The sequence below is a fragment of the Portunus trituberculatus genome, chromosome 34 (assembly GCF_017591435.1).
Source record: "Portunus trituberculatus isolate SZX2019 chromosome 34, ASM1759143v1, whole genome shotgun sequence".
Taxonomy (NCBI): domain Eukaryota; kingdom Metazoa; phylum Arthropoda; class Malacostraca; order Decapoda; family Portunidae; genus Portunus; species Portunus trituberculatus.
Window position 1 is genome coordinate 5354317 of NC_059288.1, and position 10000 is coordinate 5364316.

The window sequence follows — 10000 nt, forward strand, 5'->3', positions numbered from 1 at the left end:
AGGGCAGGGCGGGGCTGGGTGGGAAGTGGTGGGTGGAGGGTGGAGGGGAGGAAGAGGAAGGAAGGGTGTGGGTGGATTTTATGGGGGGGGGGGCTGTTATCCCTTACTCCACCTGTTATCCATCCACTTATCCACCTCAGTATTATATTTATCCGTCTGTCTGTCTGTTTGTCTGTCTGTCTGTCTGTGTATCGCAATTTGTCCAGTACTCTATCCATTCATGTACTGTCTATTTAGATATATCCGTCAGTCTATCTATCTATTTATCTATCTGCCTCTAACTCTCTATCTACCTATCTATCTATTTACATGTCAAAGTATCAAGATATCTTTTTATTCAATCATACTGTCTATCTATCTATTTGCCTCTCTATCTATCTATCTATCCATTTATTTGTTCATGTATCAAGGTATCTTTCATTCAATCACACTGTATCTATCTTTATCTATCTACCTCTCTAAACATCTATCTATCTACAGCCATCTATTTATCTGCACCCTGACCGTTTCAACACACCGAACCTAACCTAACCTAACCTAACTAACAATGAAAGATATTAGCTAATTTTTGGTCATATTGAAAAAAAAAAATGACGCTTTGTTCTCTATTTCTCTGTTCTTCTATTTTCTAATGCCACAGAGGTGATTAGTCAGGTTCTCAATAGTGTTCCTCCTATTAGTGGCATAGAAATCTTGTTAATCTGTCACTAGAACGAAAAAAAAAAATTTAATGTCTCCTTTGTACCATGGCGCATTTCCATAGTCATTCTGCCTCCTGTTAGGTGGTTTTATACAGCTTCGGAAACTCATGTTAAAATAGTGAAGACTGTGGCTATTAATCTTCTGACCTCCATAGATCAGGAATCAGCAAACTTTTTTCACAGTGGGCGGCGGATATCTGAAAGAATGACGAGCGTGGGCCGTATAATCATTCCGTTCAGTACTTGCAAGCTAAAACGAAAGTTCTGGGAAAAGGACGAAAATTTAGTTTATCATTCCATGTTAATCCTGGGTGAGTGGCGTGCACTGCACAAAAACAAAGACAACCAACATATTTATTTACTACAAAGTTGTCAAAGAAGGTGACGTTAGCAAAAGTAAAAAGATGGTTACATCAGACCTGGTGTGCACGTGTCCCAATCTCACAAACTATGCAGCAAAAAAAAGTTAGTGAGATTTGTGTAACTGACGTTTGGCTTTCAAGATGTCATCGATGTTTGGTCTGAAATTGTTGCATCCAAACAAGATAATTGCTTTCAAATGTTCAACAGTCAGTCTCGTTCGATGTGTTCACTTCACATACTTCATTTCTTAAAACGTTTGCTCACAGACACAAGTTGTTCCGAACAAGCGGCAAGTTTCTTCAGTTTCGGAAATTCAACAAGTCATTTGTTTGCAAATCAATGAGCTCCAAGTGTAGTGCAACTGACACATCATCAAGGTAACAATCAAACGAATTCTGGAACAGAGGAATGTCACTTTCAATTCAGTCAACATCTGAAAATCTCTTGAAAAAAGAAAATAAAAAGCTTCTCCAAGTCACGAATAATCTTTTTTCGGAAAATCGAGGTTGACATCTTCGGCGATTGTAGCGCAAAACTCTTTGAAACGGTGAAAATGAAAAGTTTTTCTCTCCAGTTGTTCTTCAAACAACAGCAGCTTTCTCCGAAGTCCTTTGATAATTCTGTAGAGATCACAAACGACGTTATCCTTTCCTCGAAGTTTCAAGTTCAGTTCATTCATGTGGGATTTGATGTTGAAGAAAATGACAACTTTGACCGCCAGGTCTGACAGCTGTGGATCACTTCTCTTTTTCAGTGAAAAAAAATCTAATTCGTTTCGGAGCTTGTAAAAACGAAACAGGACTTTACCGCAGCCGAGCCACCTCACTGCTGTGTGAGAAGGCAAGTCACAGAAATGAGAATCAATTTCTTCAAGGAAAGCCTTCAACTGACGGTGATTGAGTGCATGTCTCCGCACGAAGTTCAACGCAGAAACGACTGGTTTCAGTACACAAGAAATATCTTTCCACGGAGTGCCTGTTGATGTATGATGCAGTGTATGAACCACGACCACAGGGAAGGACTTGGGACGGCGTGAAATAAACAAACATTACATTAAACAAGAAAATCTAGATACAATAATTTAAATTTGAAAATAGTATATTTAAGACACACAGCAGTCAGGAGCTCTCCACGTGCGTCAAGATGTCCTAGTCTTCTAAACATAACATTTAAATAATTAAATTTGAATTGTATCACAACGTCTTGTGTTCCATACGTTAGATCAAGAAAACTGAAGTACTGGTGGCAGGCCTGATGAACTGACGTCACGGACTGTAGTTTGGTGACCCTGCCAAAGACCCTTCCTAACGTCAATAAAATGGTCTAATCTTACCCAGAACTCTTGGTTGGAATGAGTCCCAGTATTGAAGGGGTTAAGTGCCTCCTGTCTCCTGTGTACCGCCAACTGGAGAGCAGAGTAGTGAAGGTAGTGAAGGTGTGTCGTGTAGTAATAGTGTTTTGGAAAGTGCGCAGAGTGTCACACGTTGTACCTGTAACACCTGCCATCACACACACCTGCGCTCTCTCTCTCTCTCTCTCTCTCTCTCTCTCTCTCTCTCACTTTCCTCTCAAATTTTTGCGTTTTTTAGATTATTCTTGTATCTCTCTCTCTCTCTCTCTCTCTCTCTCTCTCTCTCTCTCTCTCTCTCTCTCTCTTTCAGACAATTTTCATTTTATTCGTTTACAATGTCAGTAAGTGAATTTTTTATTAGATGAAGTTTCTCTCTCTCTCTCTCTCTCTCTCTCTCTCTCTCTCTCTCTCTCTCTCTAAGTTGTACTATTTTCTACAGATTTATTCCATTATAACGCAAACACTCAAGACACAGTATAATAATAATAATAATAATAATAATAATAATAATAATGTTACGATGTGGCGATAATGTTTTTGGTCTGTCTTTCTGTCCACCAAATGAAGTAGTAGTAGTAGTAGTAGTAGTAGTAGTAGTAGTAGTAGTAGTAGTAGTAGTAGTAGTAGTAGAAGTAGAAGTAGAAGTAGTGGTAGTAGTTCCATCCCTCTCTCTCTCTCTCACACACACACACACACACACACACACACACACACACACACAATGCTACAAAAAGCCCGTCACTTCAGCCTACATAAACACACTACAGAGGATACACCGTGTCCAGAAAACAATGGGGAAAGTGCTAACCAAATAGACCCCCTGCCACACACCACCGCACCACCACCACCACCACCACCACCACCGGGCCGCATTTCATTGGACTATTAATGGTGTCAGTAGGGAGGTTTGGAGAAAATTACGCATATTATGGATAGGCTGAAAATAGGCCGTTTTTATACAGAAATTACCACGTCTAGGCCTAATTATTCCTTGTATTTCCCTTTTTTTTCTTTTTTCACGATTCTATTACATTCAGCAACGAGGTATTTTATTTTTCATTAGTTCGAGGTAATTTTTTTTTTTTTTCAGTGCAAGCAGAAAAAATGAAAACAAAATCAAGATAGATGAAAAAGTAGATGATTTGGAAACACAGGTAGAGTGAAGTGCTTAGTGGCCTGACCGCTTGTGTTGTTGTTGTTGTTGTTGTTGTTGTTGTTGGTGGTGGTGGTGGTGGTGGTGTTGTTGTTGTTGTTGTTGTTGTCTTCGTTGTTGTTGTTGTTTTCGTTGTTCTTATTGTTGTTTTTGTTGTTGTTGTCTTCGTTGTTGTTATTGTTGTTGTTCTTATTGTTGTTGTTGTTATGGTTGTTGTTGTTTTCGTTGTTGTTATTGTTTTTGCTGTTGTTATCTTCGTTGTTGTTGCTTCCGTTGTCGTTGTTACTGGTTTTCATATTGTTTTGACATCACACTTCACGTTTGTACAGTTGTGGCCTTAACCCCTTCAGTACCATGCCGCGTTTTCATATTCATTAAGGTTATCAGTCGGCGATTTTATACTTCAGAAACATATGATGGGATTAGATTAGCAAAGACTCTGTCCATTATTTTTCTGACCTCCATAGACCATTCCTAATAAAAATAAAATCGTCAATATCACACCCAAAAAATCGAGGTAAAACTGCGTCACAGTATTGAAACCCTTAACCCTTTAACCCTTTCAATACTGGGATACATTTTTACCTTGAGATTTGTGTACGATTAGGCCAATTTATTGACACTAGGAAGAGTATATAGAGCTCAGAAGATTAATAGCCACAGTCTCCACTATTTTAATCCCCCACATGAGTTCTTGAAGCTGTATAAAATCACCAAATAGTCACCACAATGAATAGGGAAATACGTCATGGTACTGAAGGGGTTAAATACCATGACGCGTTTTGCATATTCAGAAACTCATGTGTGGGATTTAAAAGTGACGACTGCTGCTATTAATCTTCTGACCTCCATAGACCCTCCTAATATCAATAAAAGGGTCTAAACATACACAAATCTCAAGGTAAAAATGAGTCCCAGTGCTGAAGGGGTTAAGTAAAGTAATCGCACCTCATTGCTATTGTGTTTTGTGTTTAGTTCTTGATTATTTGTATTTATCTGTATTTGTAGAGCCACTGTGTCTTATCTCTCTCTCTCTCTCTCTCTCTCTCTCTCTCTCTCTCTCTCTCTCTGTGTGTGTGTGTGTACAAACTCAGAAATTAATGGATTCTTTGTACAAACCCAGAAATTAATGGATCCCTTGTACAAACTCAGAAACTAATGGGTCCTTTACTATGTCCTGTAATTAATGGACCCTTTACTGCCATATCCTGAAATTAATGGACCCTTTACTACAATATCCTGAAATTAATGGACCCTTTACTACAATATCCTGAAATTAATGGACCCTTTACTACAATATCCTGAAATTAATGGACCCTTTACTGCCATGTCCTACAACTAATAGATTCTTTACCATCATATTCTGAAATCAATGGGTCCTTCACTACCACATCCAGTAATTAATGGATCCTTCACTACCATATCCTGCAACAAATAGATCCTTTACTGCCATATCGTGTTTTTCCTCATAATACAAAAAAAATAATAATAATAATAATAATAATAAATAAATAAACAAAACAGGCATTACTTTTCCTTGTTTTCCTGAGTGGACCATTGGAAAAACCTGACATTTGATGGAAACCTCTAACAAAAAAATAATAATAGAAGTAAATGGATAGATAGAAAGAATAAATAAATAGAATAGAAGAATGCGAAGGATCAAATCAAATGAATCAGTCAAATTAACGAAATAAATAAATGAAAAAAAAATAAATGAATAAAATGCACAGGGTTAAATCAAACAGATAAATAAGATAAAATTAGTAAATGAATGAATAAATAAAATAATGCAAGTGATGAAATAAAATAAGTGAAATTTGTAAATGAATGAATAAATAAATAAATAAATAAAATAATGTAAGTGATAAAATAAATTAAGTGAAATTTGTAAATGAATGAATAAATAAATAAATAAATAAAAGAACGCAAGTGATGAAATAAAATAAGTGAAATTTGTAACTGAATGAATAAATAAATAAATGAATAAAATAATGCAAGTGATGAAATAAAATAAGTGAAATTTGTAACTGAATGAATAAAAAAATAAAAAAATAAAAGAACGCAAGTGATGAAATAAAATAAGTGAAATTTGTAAATGAATGAATAAATAAATAAATAACTAGATAGATAAAAAAAAATGGAAAGGATAAAATAAAATAAGCAAAATTAGTAAATAAATGGCTAGAATAAATGAATAAGTAGAAAGATGAAATACAAGAATGGAAAGGGTTGGATTCCAAAGATCACAAACACTCCTTGAATAGTTAATGGTAAGTGTCTTGATATTTCAGCCTAACCTTTTAATGTGCTCTGATGGACGCCTCAATACACACCTGCCTTTTTCTCTCAGTTTTATCATTTTTATTCAATTATTTATTTATCTATTTAGTATTTTATTTCACTTATTTTCAATTGATTTTACTCTTTATCTATTTTGTTTTTCATTTACTTATTTATTCTCTCTCTCTCTCTCTCTCTCTCTCTCTCTCTCTCTCAAAAAATCAAGGCAAAATCGTCAAATTATACCAAAAAATCAAGGCAAAATCGTCAAATCACACGCAAAAATCAAGGCAAAATCGCGTCTCAATATTGAAGGAGTTAACACTGTACATTATATATTTTCCCCTTTATTTATTCTCTCCCTTTGAATATTAAGTTTATTTTACTGTTATAGAATTTCCAACTTGTCTTCTCTTTTATCTTATTCCCTTCCTTCCTCTTCATTATTCTTCATCTTAATTATTTTTCTCTCTTTCGCCTCTCTTCCTCCTCACTCACTTCCTCTCCTCTTCTTTAATCTCCTCTCCTCTTCTTTCCTTGCTCTTCCTTTCAATATTATTTCTAGTGAGAGAGAGAGAGAGAGAGAGAGAGAGAGAGAGAGAGAGAGAGAGAGAGTGGTGGCCCATGGGTTATCCTAGATCTATATTTATGGGTCACTTAGAAAGAACGTCTCTCTCTCTCTCTCTCTCTCTCTCTCTCTCTCTCTCTCTCTCTCTCTCTCTCTCTCTCTCTCCTAGAGTTACTTAACTACGTCAACTAAAAAAAATGAATTGATTACTCTGGCAGGAGGAGGAGGAGGAGGAGGAGGAGGAGGAGGAGGAGGAGGAGGAGGAGGAGGAGGAGGAGGAGGAGGAGGAGAGGAGGAGATGGAGGAGGAGGAGGAGGAGGAGGAGGAGGAGGAGGAGGAGGTGTCTATAGTTTGTCGAGAGAGAGAGAGAGAGAGAGAGAGAGAGAGAGAGAGAGAGAGAGAGAGAGAGAGAGAGAGAGAGAGAAACACCAATAAAAAAATAAAAGAAAAACAAAATAGAATAAGTCAAGTAAGAAAAAACAAGCAAAGAAACATGACTTGCTCTCTGAGGGAAGGATAAGAAAACTCCTCCTTTCCTTATTTCCTCCTCCTCCTCCTCCTCCTCCTCCTCCTCCTCCTCCTCCTCCTCCTCTTCTTCCTCCTTCCCCATTCCTTATTTTCTCCTTTTCCTTCTTCTCCTTTTCTTATTTCCTCTTCCTCCTCCTCCTCCTCCTCCTCCTCCTCCTTATCTTCCTCCTTCCCTATTCCTTATTTCCTCCTCCTCCTCTTTTTCTCCATTTATTATTTTTCGAACCTAAATATTTACTGACGCGACAAACAGGAACGTAAATATTCCCCCATCAAACTTAAACACACACTCACACACACACACACACACACACACACACACACACACACACACACACACACACACACACACACACACACACACACACACAGAAGCGCCGCCACAGTTTTTCATAATCATTAGTTGCATCATCATTATCAGAGAGAGAGAGAGAGAGAGAGAGAGAGAGAGAAAGAGTCAGTTAGTCAGTCAGTCAGTCAGTCAGTCAGTCAGCCACTCACTCAGTCAGTCACCAACGGTCGAAAATCTTATAGAACAACCTTGAAATCTGAACCTTTTGCTGTCTCTTTGTTATGAGTGCCAACATAGCGTCTTTGTGGGGGTCAGGAAGTGGCACTGGTGAAGGTCAGGGGGGGGGAGGAGGAGGAGAAGGAGGAGGAGGAGGAGGAGGAGGAGGAAATGACAGAATTCAAATGCATGAGAGAGAGAGAGAGAGAGAGAGAGAGAGAGAGAGAGAGAGAGAGAGAGAGAGAGAGAATGGATAACAAAAAAGCAATAATTTCTTCTTTCTTTCTTTCTTTTCCTTTCTTTTATAACTATCTGTTTATTTTGTATGTTTCGTGCTGAGTGAGTGTGTGTGTGTGTGTGTGTGTGTGTGTGTGTGTGTGTGTGTGTGTGTGTGTGTGTGTGTGTACGCGCTCACGACACTGCTGACGGTAGAAATTGTGTGTGTGTGTGTGTGTGTGTGTGTGTGTGTGTGTGTGTGTGTGTGTGTGTGTGTGTGTGTGTGTATGTGTGTGTGTGTGTGTGTGTGTGTGTGTGTGTGTGTGTGTGTGTGTGTGTGTGTGTGTGTGTGTGTCGTGGTGCCAGGTGTTACACGCATACACTTACGATATCGCGCACACATATACATACATACACCTGGGGAATCAACACACAGACACACACACACACACACACACACATACATACATACACATACACATACACATACACACACCTGCACAAGACCACGAGTAAAGGTGAGTAACAGGTGTGCTATTGGTAATTAATCCTCAGTCACCTGCACATTTCTGAGTTCCTTCTACACTAACACCGGTAACAAATATTCAAATCAACAACCATTACTATAATTATTGTATTTCACAACTTTAACTTCAAGACGTTTCAAGGCATTTATTTAATTCTCTCGGATCTGCAAGGGGACTGGCAACTAAGTGGGCCTTTCTTTTTTATTTTATGTTGCTCTTAGCCAGTTTTCCCCTCTTATAAAAAAACAAAAAAACAGAGCCATAAAACAATAAAAAAAAAACTAAAGACATTATTCTAATCTTTAAATTTACCCATATACTTCTACATTTCTACATTTAATAATTAAGCTAAAACCTAAAACCTTTCTTTCCACCTCCCTAATGCAAGAGTTAACCAGTGTCCTCCATCTATTCCTTGTACACGGAAACTCTCTATTGTCCACTCTGAAATCCATGAATTAGCCAGTGGTCTCAATTCTTCATTCGTTCTACTGGTAAACTCTGGAACTCACCTAGTTTTATTCTGTCCACCTCCCCAATGCAAGAGTTAACCAGTGTTCTCAATCCTTCATCCGTTCCACTGATAAAATCTGGAACTCAGCTAGTTTTATTCTGTCTACTTCCCTAATGCAAGAGTTAACCAGTGTTCTCAATCTTTCACTCATTCTGCTTGTAAACGCTTAAACACTGACAATTCTATTTTCTCCACCTTCCTGATGCAAGAGTTAACCAGTGTTCTCAATCTTTCACCCATTCTGCTTGTAAAGGCTCAAACACTATGACAATTCTATTCTCTCCACCTCCCTGATGCAAGAGTCAACCAGTGTTCTCAATCTTTCATCCTTTCCACTGGTAACCTCTCAAACAATCTGCCAATTCTATTCTGCCCACCTCTCTCATGCAAAAGTTAACCGGAGCTGTCAGTCATTAATTTCTTGCACTAGTAAACATTGGAACGCGCTGTTTGCTTCTGTATTGACTCAAATTTCTTCAAGAGAGGTTTCTAGACACTTCTTGAATTATGGATGTCTTTTTTTTTTTTCTTCTTCTTCAATTAGGCACTAGCAGTTGAGTGAGCATTTTTTTTTTTTTATCTTATATAGCCAATATCGATCATACCATAACCACTTCAGTACCAGGATGCGTTTTCGTATTTATTCTGCTTCCTATTTGGCGATTCAATACATCTTCAGAAACGTACGTAGGGATCAAAATAGTGAAGACTCTAGCCATTAATCTTCTGACCTCCAATAAAATCGTCTAATCATACCCAAATAGTAAAAATGCGTCCCAGTACTGACAAAGGTTAAAAGAAAATACAAACAAGAACAATATCAGACTAATATACTTCTTAACATTTCACATCAAAAATAAAAAGAAGCACTATTTTAATACAGAAGTGAATGGGAAATGAGTGGCAGCGCGTTCTTAAATATTAGTGGAACAGAGAGGATCCATCAACATTGAGAGGCGGCAGGAGGAGAAGCGTGGAGTGTTGACAGATGCGCCGAGTAGAGGCTTAAAACAGCGCCAATACCGAGGCCCTGAGAGAGACACGGCCTTGTCCAGAAACGCCTTGCTCTCTCACCACGACAATTTTCCAAGGCCACAGAGACAACTAGACGAGTTCTCAAGACATTTTCTCCTTATCATATACTAGAAATCGTGCCAATCCATCACCAGAACCATACAAATACCCTTAAAAACATGAGTATCTTCTAGTAGAGCCTTTGGAAAGCAGTGATGGTGAGAGAGCAAAGCGTTTCAGAATACAGGCTCCTAACCCCTTCAGTACTGGGACA

The 10000-nt window shown here is 38.1% G+C and overlaps 1 protein-coding gene across 5 annotated transcripts in view; it reads right to left on the reverse strand.

Moving 5' to 3' along the window:
* LOC123512710 (glycoprotein 3-alpha-L-fucosyltransferase A-like) overlaps positions 1-10000 on the reverse strand; it is a 60915-nt gene that overhangs the window by 30556 nt on the left and 20359 nt on the right. The gene's annotated exons all lie outside the window — the stretch shown is intronic.